This window comes from Cavia porcellus, unplaced genomic scaffold, assembly GCF_034190915.1.
Source record: "Cavia porcellus strain 051 isolate PalLab524CR breed Dunkin Hartley unplaced genomic scaffold, mCavPor4.1 scaffold_26, whole genome shotgun sequence".
Lineage (NCBI taxonomy): Eukaryota > Metazoa > Chordata > Mammalia > Rodentia > Caviidae > Cavia > Cavia porcellus.
The window spans coordinates 20560324-20584274 of record NW_026947509.1 but is presented as its reverse complement, the minus strand read 5'-3'; the positions used below and the strand labels follow the sequence as shown (position 1 = coordinate 20584274).

The window sequence follows — 23951 nt, the reverse complement described above, 5'->3', positions numbered from 1 at the left end:
CCTACCTAGCCTGATGGGGCCAAGTGGTGATCTCAATGGTGCCTGACTGATCTTCTGGACCTGTGAAATTATCTTCCTTTCCTTCTGCATGTGACACATAAAGAGGTCACATGTCCCTCTGGGCCCCAGAATGAGATCTGTCCACATTTTCCTCAGTGCTTAACTTTAGCCCTTGCAAAAAGAGAGGCTGTGGAGAAACTAAAGTATACAAGGAGGAGCTGGTTAACAGTTTTGAAGAGGGGATTTGGAAAGATATTGAGTGGAGAAGGAGGGGAGGAGGTAGAAATCATCCGAACTGTGGCACTGGCCTGCTTAGCATGGAGTTGGTCCTCATGAACCAAAGTAAGTGAGCAAACAAGAAACCAGCCTTCTTACTGAGATGAAACATTTATTTAGTTGCTGGCATCTGCTCTAGAGTGATTCTAGATTCAGCTCCAGGAAAGATGGTTGTTCATAGAGGGGATTTAGTTTGCTCCCTGTAGTCAGCTCTGTTTCTTGGTTTTTCTTTATCCAGCATAGAAACTGTGAGACTTTGCTGTTGATATGTGGAGTAATCCTATTCTTTGGTTCATAGGAGATAATGCCCTGGGCCACATTATTACACACCATGGAGCCTCCAGAATCACCCTGTAAGTAGAGTCTGTGAGCCAGTGCACTGCCTACCTTCTTACTTTCAATATCCCAAACCTCCTCATGCAGTACTGATTGTAAGTCTGCTTCTGAGGGATCAGAGGTAAGTACAGGCCCTGGAGCTGTTAGCTGGTGAGCTCTGACTATGGACATTGTCACTTTTGGGGCCAGCCCTTGTCTTTATCTCCAGGTCTGAAACTCACCCCTGTAGAGTTGTGAGGACCATTGATTTCAGGCCATGGAGACTGATGAGCAGGTCTGACACTAGGCACAGAGGATGAACTCATTGATTAAGAGGGCTGCCAGCTCAGGAGCCAACTGGCTATAATTACTGTACACCTAGGAAACAGTTTTATCATGCCTGTGACATGAGCTCAGGCAGCGTGTTGCAAACTGAAGCTTCCAGTGGACTTTCCATCACCAGAGGCCCCTTGGTAAGGTGGTAGAGGCTTTAGTTACCTCCAAGCTGAGTCTGCTCCCCTTTTCTCTTTTCAAGGAGAAACATCACAGCCTGCTAGGTGAAGGAATCCCTACTGCTTGGGTCTCCTGGTCTTAGATCTGTCCCAAAGACTTCTTCCTCCAAAGCTGAGTGGAGAGTAACCTAGTCTTACCATAAAGGAAGCATTTTTAATCTTTGTGTCTCCCATGCAAATCTCAGTAGCACGGTTATAATACTTTGGAAAGAGGGCCTCGCACTTCTCATCCTTCTGCACTACCATCTCTACCTCCTTCTGTGTGCTTGGAAATCTTTTCCATGGGGTGAATCTTCCTATCCAACCATTTGGCACTGGGCACCTAGCTTCACCTGGGACTTGGCCTTGGGCAGCCTGAAGGGCTGAACAGCTTAGTCAGGTTGGCCTTTTTCTTCAGCTGGTGGGAAAGAAGTAAGAATGTCTGGATCAGTGTATGGCTCCTGGGCATGGACAGTGTGATGGACATGATGGCAAAGAGGGCAGGGGTAGGGTCCCAGTCGAAGTTGCAACACTGCATGAGGAAAGCAAGAGTCACAAGGATGTGTGGCTTACCTTCAGGGCATGAGGTCATTGATGAAGATTTTAGGATTATAGTAGGCCTCGTGGCGAAGCGCTTTTAGTACACGGATGACCTGCTGGGTGTCCTGTTCCTTGATGTTGTAGGCCCCGAGGGCGACCTTTGTTGGGCTGTACAGAGAAGGCAGTGGTGGATGTGGAGAAACAGAGGACACAGCCCAGGAGGTGTGAAGAGCTGGCTACAGCTGGTAAAGAGTACAGATGCAGATGACAGAGGGCAACCTGACTGGATGACTGTGCCTCCTTCCTCTTAGTACTAAGGCTGAAATATTGGATCTTGGGCACTAGAGGTTTCAGGGGTCAGTTGCCTCTTGGAAAACACATGAAACCGCTTTACTTTGCATGGCTATGATCGTGGGTCTAAACGTATCAGGCTTGATTGTCCTGATTTGCCTTATGTCAGGAATTCTTTGGTTCCAACTTGCTTATTTCCCCTTGGGACATGATGGCCTTTTCTCACCCTCAGTGAGCCTCCTGAATGTGTGTCTCTATGAGCTCAGGAAGCTCCTTGGGAAGAAAGGCTCTGAGAAGTGTTTCCCAGAGACTGTGGGCTGTTTTTTGTTCCTCACTTCCCTGAATAGTGAGTGGCTATCAGCACAAAGTCTTCTTGTATCAGAAAGTTACCACACATGTTTCCAAGATTTTTAGGCCTGATCTTAAAGTAGGCCATGTAGGGGCAGGTGTGGGGTTTGGCTTTGTGTCAGGATATGATGGTCTCTCTTGAAAAATCAAGAAGACTGGGTTTAGCCACTGAGTCAGTGAACAAGCATCTACTGGTGGCTCTGAACTGTTGGGTATTTGGGGGCTTGGGATGGCCTGAAGTGGGAAGGAACCTAGAAAAAGGAGCCTCAACTACTTTTCGATAGCAAGGGAAATCACATCTTGGTCTACAAATCTTTTTCCTCCATTTGACTGGAGATGAATCAAATCTGGAGAACCTATCTGGAGAAAATAAACCCTGTGTGGCTTTTCTTCATTCCTCTACTGACTTATACTTCCCTTGAGTATCTAAACCCTTGTGAGTTCTGTGATGTCAAGGATAGTGATGGTTCCTCCTGGAATGGTTTCAGGTGTACTATGGATGTGGTTTTATCCTCTTTCCTAGGGCCTGAAATGTGGTGGGTGCATCAGAACTGTTTACTGGCTGCATGAAGGAAGAGCTACAGTTAGTGTCTGGATGACACTGGTGGGGCAGTGCAGATGGGATTCTGGAAAACAGAGATAATGCCCTGGGCCACAACAGCTCTGTGGCTTCTACAGGAAATCAAAGGAGCCACTAAAGTCTTGAGGAGGAAAGCAGAGCTGGAGAAAGAGACTAGGACTGAGAAAGGCAATAATAGTGTTCTGAGGACAGGGATTCCATCCATTCTGGAGTCACTGACTCTGAGCATTCCTGCTAGGCAGTTGATGAAGGCAAAGCCTTCTCCCACCTCTGATATGGATGACTGGCCTATTCTACTTGTCCAGGAGCATTTGGTATTTTCGCCTTTTTACTTCTCACCAATTGCAAACACTTTGAGGAATGACCCCCTTTCCAGATGTCCAAGATGGGGCTTCCTGAGGGTGCCGTATCCACTGGGTCTTCTTGCGAATGCTTTTGTTAGCTTATGCAGTGTCCTCTCTAGGGTTCTCCAGTTTGGTGGGATTGGAGTTCATGTTTAGAGTAGTGATGGCAGAGAGAAGGATCGGGTGTGTGCATAGGGCCAGGATATCCATGAGCACTGTGGAATAGGCTTGGGCCTCTGAAGGGTGGAGATGGTCACTCACCTACCTCTGCTCTGGGGTACAGAAAGAAAGCCAACAGGAGCAGGAGCAGCTGTATCTTCCCAAGAAAGATCCCCAGGTCAGAGGTTCTGAAACTTTGTCCATGTTGTCTTTTAACCTCCAGCAGAGGAAGGGGGAGGAGTTGGCTTAGTCACTTTATGTTTCCCACTGGTTTTGTGGTGCTTTACTCTGGGCGGCTTTCTAAAAAAACATACTACTGCCACTGCCTCCCCTTATCATGACATCTTCTAAGTGTGTGAGAATCGTACAGTGACCACAGTTGATGAGTCAGTGAAAATTATGTGTTCCAGTCCTCACCAGAAACCCAAAGGTGTAAGGTGGAACTGTAGGATGTGGTATTGGACAGTACATTCTCAGAAACCTGGGTTCCCAGTGACAGAATTATCAATGCCAGGTTTCTAAGTCCATCGGGATAGTTTCAGCAGCGTCTGAGCATCAGAGCACCATCTCTTGTGCTAGGAGCAAGCATACTGGAGAGTGAGCTGACAATCTGGTGAGAGACAGAACCCCAGTAACCCAATCTCAGGAAGGCCATAGTGGAGCGACGTACTTAGCAATAACAAAGCATGGGCAGCATCCACTAAAGCTACCTGGTGACTCTAACATCACCTTAGCCTCCTTCCAAGGGAATCCTAAACACTTCTCTTTTACATTAACAGAAACATTTAATGTGATGGAGTCCACCTCTCTTCTCAATAATTTTAAACAAAATGTCTGCACATGGCATTTTTGGTCTAAGTTAGCAAATTGCTGTGGGCCTTTGGAGTTCAATCTATGCCTTGACATAGATTACTCCCATTACTTTGATTGTGCTGTTGTGGATCCCAGTAGAACAACCTGAACTACATATGGAGGTGTTTTGGGGTATGTATCTGGGTATTGATCCCTTGTTTTTAGGGCTCTTTTCCTTTTCTCTTCTTCCATTCTATAGGAATTGAGAGTTGTCTTGCTCCATGAAATCCTGCCATAGTGTTCCTGTCTTGGAGCCAGCCTGACCTGGACTGCAACCATGTTGCTCAAGGACCAAATGTATGTCTAAATAATTTGATCTGGTGATTTAAGCTTCCTGGCCATGTGTGTATGTTTTACATGTTTTTCTATGAGGAGTATTACATTTGAGAAGAAAAAATTCTGGTGTGTCTTCCTTTTCAATAGAAGACCATTAACATTCATCAAAACTGAGCTTGTTTTTAACTTAACTTTCCCAGTAGTAAATAATTTAAAAGCAAAATTTTGTTTCTAACTGTAAATATGTTATCTATTCATTAATCAAATTCAGAGAGCAGGAAGGAAAAATAGCATTCATTTGTCTATCTCCCCCAGACAATTGAAAAATTTGTTATAACACTTGTGTTGTCTAATGAGACATTTGTTGTGGAGACTTGATGTGTAATGCATCTTATTTCTTCTTGCCCTCTTTTTGTCTTCTCTCTTTCGCCTTCTTACATCTCTTAGTACTCTTTTATTTGAAAAAAAACCTATCACTCTGTTTGTTATTATTTCTCTTTTATTTTTTTCTTATTTATTTATTTATTTATTTATTTGTTTATTTATACTTAGGCTTCTTATAAATGAGAAACCATGTGATATTTAAGGTTGTGTTGATAGTTTATTTTACTTAACATTGTGGTCTCTAAGTAAAACCATTTTCTACAAATGACTCATGTTTGTCCTTCTTTATAGAACAGTAGTACTCCATTGTGTACAAATGACACCTTTTAAAAAATGCATGTAGTGATGGAGAGACATACAGTTTGCATCTAAGTCATATCTGTTATGAATTGTGCTACTCTGAACACGAATATGAGTGTATCACTGTAATAACATGGTTGTAACTTTTTCCGGAAGAAACTTAGAAGGGAAACCACTGGGTTGAATGGAATTTGAATTTTAGCATTCTGAGGAATCACTGTACTGATTTCCATAGTCTTATGCACAGAAAATTTATCTCATGAAGTGAGTGTATTTACTCTTAGGACAGTGCTGTATATACAGTTCCATTTACTTCATATTCTACTCATTCTTAGTTAATCCTATCAATTTAAGCATTTTAACCACATCTAAAGAAATGGAATTAGTCATTATTATCATAGTACTTGTTTCAAAGTTTTATTATAAATTTTAATATGCAATTAATTTCTAAAGTTGTAAATTTTTAAAAAAGCAACATAAGGAAAGGGTAAACAATTAAAATTACCTGATTTTCTTCACTCATTGATACTTAGCTTTAATGTCTGGATGTATGATCTAACACATTTTTCATGTAATATTTGCATTGTTAAATTTAATAAGGGATGATGTTAAACACATTTATGACTCATTTTAAAAAACTTGGGGTGAAGATAATGTATTGCATGTTTAATTATTTTAAAGCATACTATTCAAAATGTGCATTAAAATTTCCAAATTTTTATAGCACCTTAGAAAATCATGCAAATATTAAATAATTTCTCCCCATTTCCTCTTTTATAAGCCTCCCGCACACTGTACTGCTAATCTTTTTTCTCTATGCACTTGTGTATTTTGACTACTGCATGGTTGGATCATATTTCTGAAATCATTCTTTAAATCTTTGTCAAGTTTAAACTATTTACATTTAAAATGATTGCTGATAATGAAGGGCTTATTTCCGACATTGTGCTACTTGTTTTTTATGTCATGTGTTTTTCACTAATTAGTTCTCTCCATACTGCCTTGGCATTTCTTATAGGATGGCACATATAAAAACATTGGCATAGCTGTATTTGTCCTTTTGTTTGATTGTTTCTGGTGGTACTAGAGGTTGAACCCAGGGTCTTTGAACTGAGCTACATCCTGTCTTTCTCTTTATTTTTTACATTGTTACAAGATTTCAGTAAATTGAGGCCTGCCCAGGACACGACCAGTGACCTTCTCCAAACCGGGAAGCTCAGCTGGCATCTGGAGTGAATCCACGCCATCCCTAACCCTAGGGAGACATTAAGATCATTTCATCCAGAGCTCAAGGACCTGCTCAGAGCCCAGGCACACTAGACTACCTATGGGAGGTTTTGTAGACCAACTATATTATGCCCAGTGACCTTTAAATACAGGATTTGAGAGCAGGTGAAGTGAGTTCCAGGACACTGGTCTTGACCCGGGGAGAGCTTCTCCCTATCATCCACAGTGCTGCCCAGCTACTGGAAACACAGGAGGTGGAACGGCAGGGCCTGAAGGCCTAACTGGACCAGGCTCAGCAACTTTCATTCAGTCCCAGGAATCTAGGGCATGGGAGACGATTTCCAACACATCCAGGGGAAGCCTTGGAACAACACTTGAAGCATGGAAATATAGGAAAATAACAAAGAAAAGACCAAAATGCAATCTGAAACGGCCAGCCCGTCCCAAGAAATCTTAGGAGCTATGTACATAGAAGAAAATATATGCCACACATCTGAAATATCTGAAATAATAGCAACTGAAATAAGGAAGTGACTCCAGGAAGCTTTAAAGGAATTCAAACTAGAAATAGTCTCCCAGGTAAAAGAAGAAATAATAAAAGGAATGGAAGAAATGCTGATAGCTAAAGAAGACACAGCTAAAAAATTGGAGGAACTAAACAAAAACATAGAATCCCTGGATGAACAATGTAAGAAACAAACAGAAAACATACAGCAGATGCAAAGATCTTAGGTTTCTCCTGCCGCAGCCTTCTAGAGTCCTGGGATTGCAGGCATCTACCACCACCACTGGCTTATCATTGGTGTTGAAGGACAGATTTTCTAGATGAAGAATCCTTGATTGACAGTTTTCTTTTTCTTTTTTCTTGGTACCAAGAATTGAATTTACAGCCTTGGCTTGCCTGCAGGCATTGTGCCACTGAGCTATATCCATTGCCCAACAGGTTTGTCTTTCTATATTGTAAGGACATCATCCCACTGCTGTTGGCCTTTAAGGTTTCTGATGTGAGGTTAACTGAGAATCATTTTCTGGGATGAGTCACTTCTCTTTGCTGTTTGAAAGATTTTCTTTTTGTGTTTTAACAGTTTCTTGTAGTAAGTATTCTTCTGAGTTTTGAATTTAACCTGCCTAAAAACTTTGAGTTTATTGGGATTGTATATTCTTATAGTTCATCAGACTTGGGAAGTGTGGGGCCATAGTTTATTGGAAATGTTTTTGGTTCTTTCTTCTGTATCTCAAACTTCCCTTCTGTATATTCTTGATAATGTTCTATAGGACCCTTAGGCTTTGTTCATTTTTCTTTCTTCCTTTCATTTCTCAGGTGGGGTTATTGCATTTTTCTGAAAATTTCACTAGTTCTTTTCTTCTGTTTGCTCAAATCTGTGGTTGAACTTTGTTAGTGAATTTTTCATTTCAACTATTATAAGTAAGCGCCAGAAGTAAAACTTTTTGTTTTTATGAATATTCTTTACTTTGTTGTACATCATGTCTGGTTTCATTTAGTTGTTTGTCAGTTCACTTCAGTGTTTTGAGCATTTTAAATATGGTGGATTTAAAATCTTTGGTTAGTCTAGCCAATCTCTAGGATGTTCAAAAATGTTTTATGTAAATTTCATTTTTTTTGTGAGTGGGTAATACCTTAGTATTTCTTTTTATTCTCCATAATTTTTTGCTGAAAACAGGGCACTGAGTGTATCGTAAATGTGAAACTTTCCTCATATTGTAAAGGCTATTTTGTTTTCCATTGCATTTTGTTGACACAGGCCAAAGTTTATACTTTAGCTTCTCAATTTTCTTTCTTACTTTCTTTCTTTAATTTTATTTAATGAGAAAAAGAAAAAAAAAGCAGATAAAGGGTACAAGTTTTACAGATTTACAGAAAAAAATAAACAGTAGGAAATCACTAGTTAATGGATTACATTTTGTCATCTCAGAAACAATTGTTCAAGTTACAAAATTAAAGCTTATAAAGTGGACATTCCAACAGTGAGACTGCAAACAGTTCTGTTCAGTGATCCAACAAAACTCAGTAATATCATTATCTATCTTATACACTTAAATATACATGCAGTTTTATCATTTAGAGCACTTTCTTTTCCTCTCTTTTGTACAATGACAATTGCACATTTTGGGTTTTGTTGCTCCCACAGTTCTTATTATTTTTTGGAAGAGAGTAGAACCAAATGTGACATAACAGAACATTCAGTCAAATCAAAAGGGTGGACGTAATAGATAATGTAAAAGCATAATACTAGGTGATCAACAATGGTTACCATAATGCCTCCCGCTATCTCTAATAGAATTGCCTATATCATTAGGTATAATAAAATTGAACAAAACAGTAAAGAACAAAACCAACAAAACCAAAACATTGGAGACATTATAGGTCTTCAAAAGTAGATAATAGTCAACCAGAATGGGCATCATAATGAATCCCACTATCTTCACAGCTGTTGCCTAAACTTTCGAACCTGGTACTATGAAGCAAAGCAGAATAGAGGAACATCAGTCAGAATAACATGGTGAGAGCAATACAGGGCTTTAAATCAAGATAATGGAAAACCAAAGTGGGTTACTATAATATATCTTGCTATTTTAAAATTTATTTTTCCCTTAATTAAAAGGATAAAAAAAGTAAATAATAAAATGGAGATTGAGATATAAGAGGGTATAACAGCAAATCAGCACAAATCAAAACATAACCATTTAAGGAAAATAGTGTTTCACCACAAGATTATCCCGACATAAAAGTAGTTACCATATTGTCTCTTTCCTTGAAATCTTTGAGCATAACTTTGTATACTGTAGCATCAAATATATCAAAACAATGTAAAACCATTCAAGAGAATGACAGTATTACAGGGTATTTAGAATCAACTAACAGATAATAAACAATGTTTCTGTATAATCTCCTTGTCTATAAAAGGTTTTGCTTATACTATCATATATAATAAAATCCAATAAGATACCACCTGTTTAGACCAATGGAGACAGAAGAACAAAAGCTTGATGAGACTTCAAAACAAGATGATACAAAATCAGTATTACCTCTTAAGATGTCATTTTCTCCAAAATAGCTGTTCCTATCATCCAATCTTCTCTGCCTCATTTCTGTTGAGCTCTTTTTCTGTCATTAGTGGTCAGTTTTTCTTCTTCATTGTGTTTTCTGCTCCATTCATTGTGGCCTCTCTGCTGCTGCTTCTGGATTCTTCGTATTTTTCTTTTTTAGAATATCTTGTAGTATTCTCTGTAGAGTTGAATTGGTGGTTGCATATTCCCCTAGTTCCTCTTTATCCTGGAAGCACCTTGTTTTTCCATCAATTTCCAGGGATAGTTGTGCAGGATATATCAATCTTGGCTGGAGATTATTATCTTTCAAAGCTTGAATTTTATCCCCCCACGCTCATACACCCTATGTGAAATAAGGTGTTGCAGAAAACTACTGGGTCTCTGAGAACTTTGTTGTCATGGTATGTGTCTAAATGTTTCCCCAAAGCCTCACGCAGACATAAATGTGGCTTTTTCAGAGGTGGCTGGATCTAGAACGTGTGACACTGGGATTGATTCATGGTGCAATGCTAAGATCAAGGGCTTTAGGATTGTGGATGTGAGTGACTCCTGTCGTGAGTAACCTACGTAAAATATAAGAGCTAGAAAGAGCCATGGTTGTCCCTGGCTTGGGTTTGCTGTCTCCTGCCTGCCACGAACTATTTTCCCTCTGCAATGCCTGTCTGTCATTTCACCCAGCCTTCGAGTCAGCCAGTTATGGACTGAAACCTGTGCAAATGGTGAGTTAAATAAACCTGTTCCCCTTGCAGTTTATGTTGAGTATTTTGTCTTATCCATGAAAGAAATGTAATATGACAATTGTATTGGTGGCACAGTGCTAGGATGACTTACTGAGAAACCAATTGCCACCTTATTCCCCTTAAATTCTATATGCTGAATCATATGCTCAAACTTCCAACATGTGACTTTACACTGTAGCCTGGAACACTCAGATGTATTTCTGGATCACACTAAAGTCTCCAAAGCATTGGCTTTCTCCTTGAGGCCTCAAAGTGTCTGATCTCCACCTCCCTCTGGCCTTACATGTTAGGACTCTGGCTTTGCAGTTATGAGTTCTTAATTACCTATGCACTGATCATAAGTGGTACTTAATAACTCATGAGGACATAATGGGGACTGGAATTAGTGGGATTGGTATCAGCTCACATTATTTGGTTTTGGTCCTTTCTCTCCAGAAATCTCACTGCTGCTCCACTCATCGCAGAATCCGTGAGATCAGAGTTTTATATGTCCCTGTGTGTTATAATGGGTTAGATAGAGAGGAATTAGTTTTGAGAGGATCTCCAGCTTGGGTGCTGTGGAGTGTGTCAGAAAGAAGAATCTTTATAGTGCAATGATGCTAGCTGAGTTGTAAAATAATGAAGAGGTAGGGTAAAGACACACCATAGCTACCCTGAAATTATTTGAGACTATTACTTGGTAGCAGAATGTCTGGTACCTATACATTGAAAGAGAAAATAAAAGGCAACATTATTAATCCATACCTTACCATATTACAAGGCATGCATAGAGGGATTTATTTGGCTTATCACACTGCAAATTGTACATCCTGCGTGGGACTTATATTTACACATTCTAAAATGAAACACTCAGAGATATTAAGTGATGTACCCAAAGTCACATGGTTTCTGAAAGTTTGGATACACACACACACACACACACACACACACACAACACACACACACACACACACACACACACACAGAAAATGTATGCTTGCTATACTGAAAACTTTCTATCTCTCTTAGAAGTCGTGAAAACAACACTGGACAGATTTCAGGTCAGTAAAAGAAAGTGATCTCATAATTAGAGTTGTCTTTTGAATGCTCACTCTTGTAAGCTTAGTTACTTTCTTTCCAGGGAATTCTTGCAATAGAGGCAGGACAATATCTTAGTATGGTGGCAGGTTACAGTGGGTTTTGGGGAAAGATCAATAATAAGATCTCAATGCAGCTCTGAGTTTATCTGTCAGTTACAAGAGTCTGAAGTTTGGAGTTCTGGGCTTTGTTTCAGTTACATGGCTCAGTTGTCTATTTCTGGAATTTATGGTCTCATTTGTCAGAGACACTATAGGCTATATTAAAGGCTTTTAAAATATTTTTAAATGTAAATTCAGTTAGAATCGGTAATATTTGTCAAGATAGCTTTTTGAAACTGTCTATCTCTAAATTTCTATATGCAATAGTTCTCTCTAACTGTGTATCTGTACTTTTTCATATATATTGCCACACCTGTATGCATATTAAATGTGTTTTTGGGTATGATTACATATGCATAACATACATATACATTTATATTTGTGTATGCTCATGTGTATCATTTTTATATGATTTTGCTTGTTTGTATGCCTTCATTTTTTCCTTTTCAAGCATAGCCTGGAAGATCTTTGTCTCAGGAGTCATTTTGCCACTCAAGTAGAATTTCTGAAGTCAGTGGATTTGCCCTCATTATGAAGATGACTAGGGTCATTAGGATATTCTACTACGAGGTTCTTCATGAACAGCCAGAAGCTAGGTGGCAGGTACCTAGAACAAGATATTGTCCCAATGTGAAAATGAGTTTTGTATTGGTGGTGTGTGAGCATTTTGGATGAGGGGTCCTTGTGTACAAGTGTAACTAAACAACACTCCAGTTGGCATCAGAACTGACAGGGAATGACTGCTGGCTATGCTTCAGCCAAGACTGGCCTAAAAACGTGGACACCATGTCAATGGTTTGTCTCATAGCACAAGTGTGGCCTGTATGGTAAGAGGTGTCTGACTTTGAGGGGTCACTGTGGACTTGGAAAGGAAACGTGTAGCATTAACCATTATGGTTTGTGGGTTAGGGCTGTTGTTCAATTTTATGGTGCCATGTGAGCTTCTTTGAATCTAGTGTTCTTTAAAAAACGTAATATTGTGCTGGGGATTTAGCTCAGCGGCATAAGCACCTGCCTTGCAAGCAGGCAGTCGTGTTCAATCCCCGGTACAGATAAAAAAGGAAAATGACAAAAACAAAACAAACAAACCAACAACAACATCAAAAAAAACGTAACATTGTGTGGTATGTCTTCCATGTTTGGGTTTGCACTACACTTTGAGGTAAACCATAAAATGTGACTGCTCTGGTTGTTTTTTCCTCCCTGCATCTTTGTATCTCACAGTGGGCTCCACTGAGTACACATTTGGAAACCTGCAGACAAAAAGATCTACACAGTGTTTCCAATTCTATACTTGCTCTACTGAGTTAAAATGTGAGAATGCTCATGGACATTTTAAGTATAAGAAACATGAATGCTGTTGTCCTTAAATGATTTTCCTTTATGTGTATTTCTCAGACAGATTCAGGCTAATGTGATCAACCTGGATGAAACAAGGCATAGGCACAATATCATATGGCTGTAAGTTTGTGAAGGTGTTTAGGATGCCCACCATGCTTGCTTTTCAATCTCCAGCACTTGGCACTAGTTGTATAACTGTTTGCTGATGAATAACAAATGGGTGCTTTCAGTCCCGCTGCACACAAATCTTGTAGCTATTCTAAAGGTAGCTATAACCTAGGTAGGCAACATTAATCTTGCAGCAGAGGCTATGTTGTTATTGATGAAGCAGGGCTGAAGCTGCATAGTGAGTGGCTTGCTCATTGTATCCTGAGCTCATGAGGGTTGTTGGGCTGAGTATGAGAGTTTTGCTTGCAGAGCTATGTGGTGGAACTGAGACCTCTGGGAAAAGTTCTTGCATGATTTTTCTCTAAGATTGTTCTGGGGCCAACAAATACTGACTTCTTAGAATCCCTCTCAGACAAGTTAAGAGACAGGAAGAAGACCGACCTGAATAAAAGTCCCTGTTATTCCACTAGACAAATACAAGTCCCACTAGACGTGCTTAGGGAGTATTTTGTGAAGAAAAGAATTAGAGGCACTGGCTCAGGTCAAGATCATTTTGCAAGTGAAGTGCTAGGCTGGGAGCTTTTGAAAAGCAAGTGTGTTTAATTCATGGCCTGAAGGCTATAAATGGCTCTGCAAAGCAGCCCTACAAGAAAATATACTTGTAGCATTTTTATGTGATTTTTGGCACTGTTTTTCATGACTTGACTGCACAGTGCTCTGGCACACATTGTATAAATGACAGAGGATCTCTGTAGGTGAGGACACAGCGCAGTGATAACTCTACACCCTGTGCTCACCAGAGGCAGGGCCTTTGTGAACTATTTACAGGGATGGAACACAGAAAGCATAAAAGTATATCAAAATTTCCTGAGAAGCATCTTGAAAACTCACTGAAAATTGTAACCACTTTCACTGAATCAGGTATAGATGAGTTAGTTTCACAAAACCAGGCTATCTTATTAGTTTTATGTTTATGTTGTCCCTTTAAAAAAAGTTAGAAGGAAAATATAAATCAGTTTTGATATTTATATACATTAGCTATATTATAGACTTAAAATGAAACCTGAGAACATTTCTCTTTACTCACTGTAAACCAAAAGATAAAGAAAACGTTTGGACACACGTGGTCTGCATGGTCCAAATTGACAGACAGAAAAGACCATGGACTTGAGAGACAGTTTGTGCATGGGGGAAGCAAGCAGTGTGTCAGCTTCCTAGCTCTCCAGAATTTCTGGCTGTCCCGACCAGGGGAAATCATGTGCCCTTTGCCTGGGCTTCTCTTTCTCCTCAATGCAGAGGAGACAGAATAATAAAAATGTGGTCCTGCTTCACACAAGAGTTTCTAAGTTGTTTTCTTAATCATACATGACTATCAGGCTGTGTTAGTTTCTATCATCATTTCAGCTGGCTACTTTTCTTTTGTCCGTTACAGGTAGCTTTTGAACACATTTACTTGAGTGATTTCCCTTTTGCCTCCTGGCAGGTTACTCACTTTCCCCCTAGTGCATACAATGCTCTCAGGAATATCATTTATATACTTGTCTCAATCTTCTGAGGATATGCAAGTGGAATAGATTTGCTTGCTTATTGTGTCCTTTCAATTTGGATTTACCATATGTATTTCTCATTGGTGTCTGATAAGGTTGGATAGATGTTTATTCACATGCAGGCTATACAAAGTACTTGTTTTCCTGGAAAATCATTGCCAGCCTATCAAGGTAAGTTGTTTTTTTTATATTTAGTGGTTTTCTTTTGGGAAAGTGAGGGTATATAAACAACTGTTCAGCGTTTTTTGCCTCATTTTCCCTAGGGCTCCTAAAAATCCTGTCTCACGTTCATAATACTATATTATGTGAATACACCAGATTTCCTAATCTGTTAGCATTCAAACTATTTCTATTTTCTGATAATTTTGAGTAATATTGAAACTAGGATCTTTATGTTGAGAGTTCAGTGTGTAGCTCTGTGTGTGTGTGTGTGCCTGTGCATGTACTTTCCTTTCTGTTTGCAGGATGTTCTCCCAATAGTAGAATTACTGTACTGTATTATTGTCAGTTGTCACAAATGCAGCACCAGGGTAAAATGTTGGTAATGAGGTAGATTGCACATGGGTGGAGTCTGGGATTTGAGGGAAATCTCTGTATTTACCTCTCCAGTTTGCTATAAACCTAAAATTTCTGTTTAAAAAATGAAGAGTTTGTTCTAGGCCTAAAAATGCTCTTTAAAATAAAGAAATGAACAAATGAACAAATAAGCAAGCCAATCAAGCTTTATAGAACAGTTGGTATAAGTAAAGTAGGAACATATAATAAGAGTAGACATAAAATAATTATGTCAATAACTATATAAAAGATTAGTATTCAAAATGCCCTAGTAAAAGTCCAAGATACTCAGAGTGGGAATAAAAGCAAAATACAAACATGTGTTATGTGTGATGAATTGCAAAAGTTAAAAGGAGAGTGAAAGTAGAAGTATGCATAGTAATCAACAGAAGACTAGTATAGACGGAAAAGTTACAGAAAATACAATTTTAAGACAATAGCATTGTGAAGGACATATACAGTCCTTCCATGAGGACAATCCATTTAATTCTTTTGGAAGATATAATAATTTTAAATGTTTTTATTGAATATAATTGAGAAAATCAAATATATTTAAGCTGCACATCATCATGTTTTAGGATAGCTATACACTGTGAATGATTGCTACAATCAAGATAAGTAATGTACCAATCACCTCATGCACAGAGAGTTTATTTTCTTCTGCTTACAATGTTTCATAATAGAGTCAAGTCAAAAATACTCTTAAGAGAAAATATGCTCAGCCTCTCATTCTCAGAGCCATTAAACAGTTAGTGAATACTATTCTCAAAGATTTCATATTTCTACATTAATGCATTCTTGAAAATAAAAGATTATGATTTTCCTGTATAGAATTTTGTAGCTTGATTTTTTTCGAGTAATGTAGTGTACTGCACACATTGTTACTCAATAAATTCATCTCAGTATCATAATAACTTAATGACATACTTAATAACTTTTCCCATTCACAATAGTGCCTTCATTACAACTTTTATTTTTTCCTCTTTATTTCTTCTCTGTGATCAAATAATAGTCTTCCTTCTACTTTCATGTAATGTTTTAGATTCTGCACATTATGGAAAACATACAATATTTGTCTTTCTGAAAGATATATTTTCACTTAACACGATCACCTTCAGTTCCATCTTTTTTTCTGCAAAAAACACGATTTCATTCTCTTGATGGCCAAATAACATTCCATTGTACATATACCTCAAAATTTATTATTATTTTATTTTATTTTGAAGAATGTAAAAGAAAACAGTAAAACAGAACAAAGCAGGTTAGAAGAAAACAATGTAAGTGACATAGATTTCAAAGCAAGACAGCAGGAGATCTACAGTGGCTACCATAATGTCTCTTGTTTTCTTCTAAATAGTTTTCTATATCTTCACACACAGTGAATTCCTACAAAATAAAGTAGTATAAAACTGTTCAAAACAGAGTAATGAAGGCATTACAGGCCTTCAAAACCAGAGAATAAGTAAATCACTAATGGCTATTGTAATGTCTCTTGTTCTCTTCAAAATAGCTCTTTACACCTTCATGTATGATGAAATTAAATAATACAAAACAGACTAAAACCACTTTAAACAGAGAATAAAAGCATTACTGGATTTCACAGCATGACGATATGGAATCACAATGGATACCTTAATGTTTCTTTTTCTTCAAAGTAGCTGTTCATTCTATCATGCATAATATACTCAATTCTCATAAACTGTTTAGGAGAAGTTCTATGCATGTACAAGCCTCTACATGTATACCTAACCTTTCTGTATTAGGGGAAAAAACAAATCAAAACAAAACAAAACAAAACAAAACAAAACAAATTACTAGAAAAACTAAAAACAAAAAAGACAAGTAAATAACAATAACAAAGAGCCCAACAGAATGAAAATATAGGCCTGCAAAACAAGTGGTGGGGACATAACTAACATTGTTACTTCACATCATGATCTTCAAAAGAGTTCCAGAATACCAGACACAAACATGCCAAACTGTTCCAATCCTATGAATGTTAATTGTTTTGTTCCAAGAACTTATAGAATTTGTAGTAGAATCATCTTAGCTATACTATGTGCTTATACAAATTCAGATATTTTTTCTTTTCATTCATGTTTCTTTTTCCTCCTTTTCTCTGTGATATTATTTTTTCTCCTCTGAGCATATTTTTACTCTTTCACTGTATTTATTGATGATTTTGTATCTTATGTACTCTTACCATTTCTTACACTAGGGAGACAATTACAGTATTTACACACATGAGTTTGATTTATTTCACATATGAGTATGGTCTCAAGTTGCATTCATTTATTTATAAATATTTCAGTGTGATCATTCTTTATAGCTGAGTAGTACTCCATTGTATAAAAGTGCCCAATCTTACTTTATTTTTTATTTTGAAAACAATAAAACCAAGTGAGAAGGAAAACAAAATGGGGTCATTCAAAACAAAAGGATGAACATAGTACATGATTAAAACCACAATACAAGGTTGATCTATAATGGTTACTATGATGTCTCTTGTTATCTTCAATAGAATAGTTTATATCATCAGGCATAGTAAAATTGAACATAAAAACCAAGCAGGTAATAGTCAAACCAGAATGGGTATCCTAGTGAATCTTATCATCTTCAGAGTAGTTGCATATACTCTCAGAATTGATACTATCAAACATAAGAGATGTGAATAAAATCAGTCAGGACAAGACAGCAATCTAACAAACTAGATTCAAATAAGGTCAGTCATAATAAGACAGTGTAAGTATTACAGGGCTTCAGAGTAAGTTAATAGGTAATTAAAGATGGTTACTGTAGTATATCCTGCTATTTTTGGAATAGCTGTCTGTGCCCTCAAATCTAATACAAGTAGAAAGACTAGAACGGAATATAACCAAACTAAACAGAGCAATGAGAACAATGTGGGTTTTAAATCATGATACAATATTAACAATGTCCTCTGCCTTCCCTTTTTAGACAATTTTACTTTCACAGGGTGCATTGTACATTTTGTATCCATTAACTCCTTTAGTTTTTAGATTAGGGAAGCAGCCAGCTATTTACCTAAGTGGTTCTATATCTTTTTACCCCTCAGCATGATCTTAAGTTGTATTGTTTTACTTGTAAAAGCCTCAAGGTTTTTCTTCCTTATAGTTGAGTATTTTTCCACTGCACAAATTTTTATGTCTTTGCAGCCTATGTGCAGCTACTGGGCAAGTTACCTCTATTTCTCTCTGGTTCCCTATCATATAGAACATTATTTTCTCATCTTTGACTTTCAGTCCATAAACCCTCTTTCAGGTGGATTATATTTCCCATACAGAGCATCTCGATGAACCCTATCTCCTGATCCACTCTGCCTGTGTTGTTTTTTGTTAGTGTATCAAGGCCATCTATTTTAGGATTATAGCCAACCTTCTCTGTCTCATCTCTGCTATGCTATTTTTCTGCTGTTTGTTATCTACTTTTTCCCTTCACTCAACTGTCTGCCCTGTTCATTGAGGCCACTGTTTCTGAAACCTTGATGCCTTTTTTCTGTCTCTCTAGAATGTCCTTCAATATTTTTTGTAGGGTTGGATTGGTGGTCACAAACTCGCCCAGTTCCACTTTGTCATGGAAGCATCTTGTTTGTCCATTAATTTGAGAGGTAGTTTTTCAGGGTACATAAATCTGGGTTGGAGATTGTTTTCTTTGAGATCTTGGACTACTCCACTTTGAGCTCTTATTGATTTGATGGTTTGTGTCGAGAAGTCTGTTGTGATTTTGATGGGCTTTCCTTTATAGATGATCTGTTTCTTTTCTCTGACAGCTTTTAATATTCTGTTCTTGTGTTGAATTTCTGGGATCTTGATGATTATATATTTTGGTGTAGACCTGTTTTGTTTATAGCTGGCTGGGGTTGTATGCCTCATATATCTGAATATCATTTCCTTTTCCTATGCTCGGGAAGTTTTCCTTAATTATATCTGTGAATAATATTTGTAATTCATTTTTATATACCACTGATGCTTCACTCAATTTTTTATTCTTAAGTTATAGATCCTCTTGTCATCTTCTAACCTTTGTATTGTTTCCTCCTGGTTCCTTGTTATTTTTAAGAGATCTTTCCTTTCACAATCACACATTGCAAACTAGATGTTGGGTTGTCATAGATGGCCTTATTATATTGAGGTAAAGACCAATTTTCCAATTTTCTGTAAAGTTCTTATCATGAATGAATGTTGGACTTTATCAAAGGCATTTTCTGCATCTATAGAAATGATCATGTGATTCCTACTTTTGGCTTTATTGATATGGTGGATTACATTTATTGATTTATGTATGTTGAACCAATCCTGCATGCCTGGGATGAATCCCACTTGGTGATGGTGTATAATCTTCTTGATGATTTGCTGTATCCTATTTGCCAATAATTTATTGAGGATTTTTGCATCTGTGTTCATTAGGGAGATTGGTCTGTAGTTCTCTTTTTTAGTTGGGTCTTTCTCAGGTTTTGGTATTAGAGTAACATTTGCTTCCAGAAATGACTTAGGAAGGATTGCTTCCCTTTCAATTTCATTGAATAGTTTGAGGAGTGTCCGCATTAGGTCTTCTTTGTACTTCTTGTAGAATTCTGCAGTGAATCCGTCTGTGCCTGGGCTCTTCTTTGTAGGTAAGGACTTGATTACGTTTTCAACTTCATTACTAGAGATTGGGTTATTCAGCAGTTTTACAGCCTCTTGATCTAGCTTTGGTACTTCACATGTTTCTAGGAATCTGTCTATTTCCTCTGTGTTATCAAACCTTTGAGAGTAGAGGTTTTCCAAATAGGTGTTGATAATCTGTATTTCTAGAGTCTGTAGTGATTTCACCTTTTCCATTTCTTATTTCATGAATTTGAGCTTTTCTTCCCTGTCTTTTAATAAGGTTGGCTAGGGGCTTATCAATTTTATATATTCTTTCAAGGAACCAACTCTTTGATTCATTGATTTTTTGAATTGTTTTCTTAGTCTCGGTTGCGTTGATTTCTGCTCTGAGTTTTATAATTTCCTCTCTTCTTTAGGCTTTTGGCTTGACTTCTCTTCTTTTTCTAGCTGTTTGAGGTGTAGCATCAGGTTATTTATTTGTATTCATTCTGTTTTCCTGATGTGGGGACTCAGTGTAATAAATTTTCATCTGAGGACGGCTTTCATTGCATCCCCCAGATTCCAGTAAGTTGTATCTGTATTTTCATTTTCTTGTAGGTATTGTTTAATTTCTGCTTTAATTTCCTCTGTGACCCACTGAGTACTCAAGAGTGTGTTATTCAGTTTCCATGTGTTTGTGGGATTTTTGCAGTATTTTTTATCATTAATTTCTAATTTCAAAGCACTGTGATCTGATAACATGCAAGGGATGATTTAAACTCTTGCATTTATTTAAATATGTTCTGTGAGATAATATATGTCTATTTTAGAGAATGACCCATGTACTGCTGAGAAGAATGTCTATTCTGATGTTGTTGGGTGGAACATTCTGTATATGTCTATCAAATCCATTTGTTCACAGGAGTGATTTAGTTCTGTTATTTCTTTGCTGCTTTTCTGTCTGGTTGATCTGTCCCTTGGTGTCAATGGTGTGTTAAGGTCTCCTGTCACAATTGTTTTACTGATGATGTGATTTTTCATTTCTGTTAATACTTGTTTTATATACCTGGGTGCTCTGGAATTTGGTGCATATATATTTAAGATAGTTATTTCTTCTTCTTGCAGTTTTCCCCTAACCAGTATGTATTGACCTTTTTTGTCTTTTCTGATCATTTTTGGTTTAAAGTTTACATTGTGTGCAAAGAGAATGGCTCCTCCTGCTTTTTTTTTTTTTCATTCCTGTTGTGTGAAGTAATGTATTCCAACCTTTTACTTTCAGTCTGTGTGTATCCTTCTGGGTCAGATGGGTTTCGTGTAAACTTCATACGGTTGGTTTTTGTTTCTTGATGCATTCTGCCAGTCTGTTTCTTTTAATTGGTATATTGAGACCATTTACATTAATGGTTATAACTGTTATGTGTTGGTTTATTGTTGTTATATTTTTCTGCTGTTGCATTTTTATCTTTCTGTTCTGTTTAATTATCTGCTTTGCTTAGTGCTTTTTTTCCTTGTGTATCTAAACTGTCTTTCAATATTTTTTTGCAGGTTGGCTTGGTGATCATGAAGTTCTTCAGCTGTTCTTTGTCATGGAAGTATCTTATTTCACCATTTATTTTGAATGATAGTTTTGCAGGGTACATCAGTTTAGGTTGGAAATCATTTTCCTTTAGAATCTGAAATACTTCACTGCATGCTCTTCTTGACTTTATTGTTTGTGCTGAGAAGTCTGCTGTGATTCTGATAGATTTTCATTTATATGTGATCCATCATTTTTCTCTGACAGCTTTTAATAATCCTTTCTTGTTGTTGGATTTCTGGGATAGTGAGTATCATATGTCTAGGTGTAGTTTTATTTTTGTTATGACTATTTGGAGTTCTACATGCTTCACTGAACCTGACGTCAGTTTCTGATCTCATGCTTGATAAATTTTCAGCTATTACTTTTCTAAATATCCTCTTGACATCCTTTATGTTGTTCCATTTTTTTCATTAATCCCTATCAATCTTATGTTGTTTTTTTTTGCATCATCTTGCAGTTGTTGAATTGTTATTTCCTGATTCTTTGTTATTTTTAAAAGATCTTTGCTTTCCTCTTCACTAGCTGCAATCCTGTCTTCAAGGTCTGAAATTCTATCTTCACTTTCATTAGCTGGTTTTTACAGCTTTCAGTGGAGTTTTTTATTTCCTGTATATCTCTGTGCATCTGCTTTATGTATTCTGTTTGTTTCTTATATTGCTCATCTAGGGGTTCTATCTTTTTGTTTAGTTCCTCCAATTTTTAAACTGTGTTTTCTTAAATATGCTCAGAATCTCTTTCATTTCTTTTATCATTTCTTCTTTTACCTGGGAGATTATTTGAAGTTTGAATTCCTTTAAATCGTCCATGAATTTCTTGTTTATTTCAGTAGCTATTGTGTCTGATATTTGAGGTGTATGGCATATATTTTCTTCTATTTACATCGCTCCTAGGGTTTCTTGGGAGTGGCTGGAGTTTTGAGGTTGTAATTTGGTCTTTCTTTTTGTCATTTTCCTATATTTCTGTGCTTCAAGTGTTATTTGAAGGTTTCCTCAGGGTCTGTTGGAAATCCACTTTTATGTTCAAAGCTCCTGGGACTCTGGCACCCAGTTCCCCCAGGCTGCAGGTCCTCTGGTACCTGTGGCGCTCGCCTGCTTGCTTAGAACTCCGCAGTTCCAAATGAGCTGGGCTCTGAGGACAGTGGGTGCCCACCTGCTTGCTTGGAACTCCACAGTTCCCCAAGCTCAGTGGGAATGGATAGACGTATGTAGGTGCCCCCAACCTGCCTAGGTGTTTCACTGCACCTGGAAGGCTTGAGGGTCCTGAACAAGCTGGGCTTGGGGGAGAGTGTATGGGGCACTTACCCCAGGAAGCAGGGCCTCTGGAACTGGTGATGCTCGCCTGCTTGCTTAGAAATCCACAGTCCTCCAGACACATGGTGAGGCAGATGCAGGTGCCTCAGACCCACCCAGCTGCTCCACTGCACCCAGATGGTGAGAGGGTCTCAAACAGACTGGGCTCCAGGAACAGTGTGTGCCCACCTGCTTGCTTGGAACTCCACAGTTCTCAGAGCACAGCTGGAACGGGGAGGTGGATCTCTCTGAGCACTTTTTAAATAATATGTGTCAGCTTAAATGTACTGCATTTTAATCATCATTTCTTTCTTCACTTTAGAGGTTATTTTTTTCTACTCTGTGTCTCATTTGGTTTTTGACTTTTGTTGCTATCATTTCAGAAAGTTCCTGTGGTTTTGTTCCAAATCTCTGTATCTCACTGTGCTCTGGACTTGTTCTGTGTGGGATGGGTAAGTGAGATTGCATTTTGCTTCTTTGTCTTGTCATTTTTTATTTTGTTTTGTTTTGTTTTCTGTGTTGATGCATGTATATTTTTTTAGAAGAGAAATTGATTTATTCCTGATATTGAGGCTTCCTTAGGAAAGGTCTTTTCCTCAGGATGTCTTCTAGATATAGGTGGTTCTTGGTCTTTATTTCTATCCCAAGAACCTACCTTCCCAATATATGAAGAATGAGAAGCTGTTATGTATTTGACTGAGGACTCAGTTCCCTGTTACTGGACAATGGTAATGGTATATAGTGGGGAAAAATAGAACAGGTATGACATCCTGCTTAATGTAATACAGTTAGCAATAACAATAGTCTTAAACATAGTCTAGCTACAGACACACTGTGGTAACAATTAGCCTGATACCTTTAACCATAGGAGCGAATTCTAGGTAGATAACAAAATCCAGCTTATACAAAGAATTGGTATGGAATGATTTTCCACTTAGTAGAGTGATTTTGCCCTATTGTGTGGAGGATTTAAAGGGGTATGTGGGCAGGATAGAGATGAATGTGATCAAATATAGGGGAGCAATGCTAGAAGGCTAGGATGATTACCCAGGTTTTGGAAAACTGTAGGACTCAAGAGGGAAAGAATGCAAGAGAAAGCCAAGAAGGATTGATGTGAACCAGGAGAAGAAGAGACAGTATGTACTGACATGAAAATACCATATAACAAAGCCAGATAATTGATGTAAGAGAGGAAGTGGATGAGTAGAAGAAAATGAAAAAAAAATTGAGAGATCTAAGTCATAAAAAGAAAAGAAAACAGGATGGAAAAAAAGATGGAAAATGGCAAAATATTTAAAAAACAAAAAATGAAAACAAAAACTAAACAAGAGAAAACAAAACAGTGAAACAAATTCAACTGGACAGAAAAGGGAAAACCAGTCAGACAAACAGAGAAAAATAAAAGTCGTAAAATTCATCTGTTGTCTACAGTTGTGTGGTAAATCCAAGTCAGATTTCAGAAACGTGTACTCAAAAAAAGTTTAGAGGTACATTTGTGCCATGCTTGGGGTCGGTCTTGGCCTCTGGATGTGAAAGATAGAACTAGAATTCTGTTCTGGGGTTTTCTCAGAGCCCT

General features: G+C 37.8%; 1 long non-coding RNA gene across 1 annotated transcript; it reads left to right on the top strand.

Moving 5' to 3' along the window:
* The first annotated feature begins 3874 nt into the window (after window positions 1-3874).
* LOC134473214 (uncharacterized) lies at window positions 3875-8000 on the top strand. Its single transcript, XR_010043348.1, has 3 exons — window positions 3875-3957; window positions 4396-4493; window positions 6313-8000. It is a non-coding gene; the product is annotated as an uncharacterized LOC134473214 (long non-coding RNA).
* The last annotated feature ends 15951 nt before the right edge of the window (window positions 8001-23951 follow it).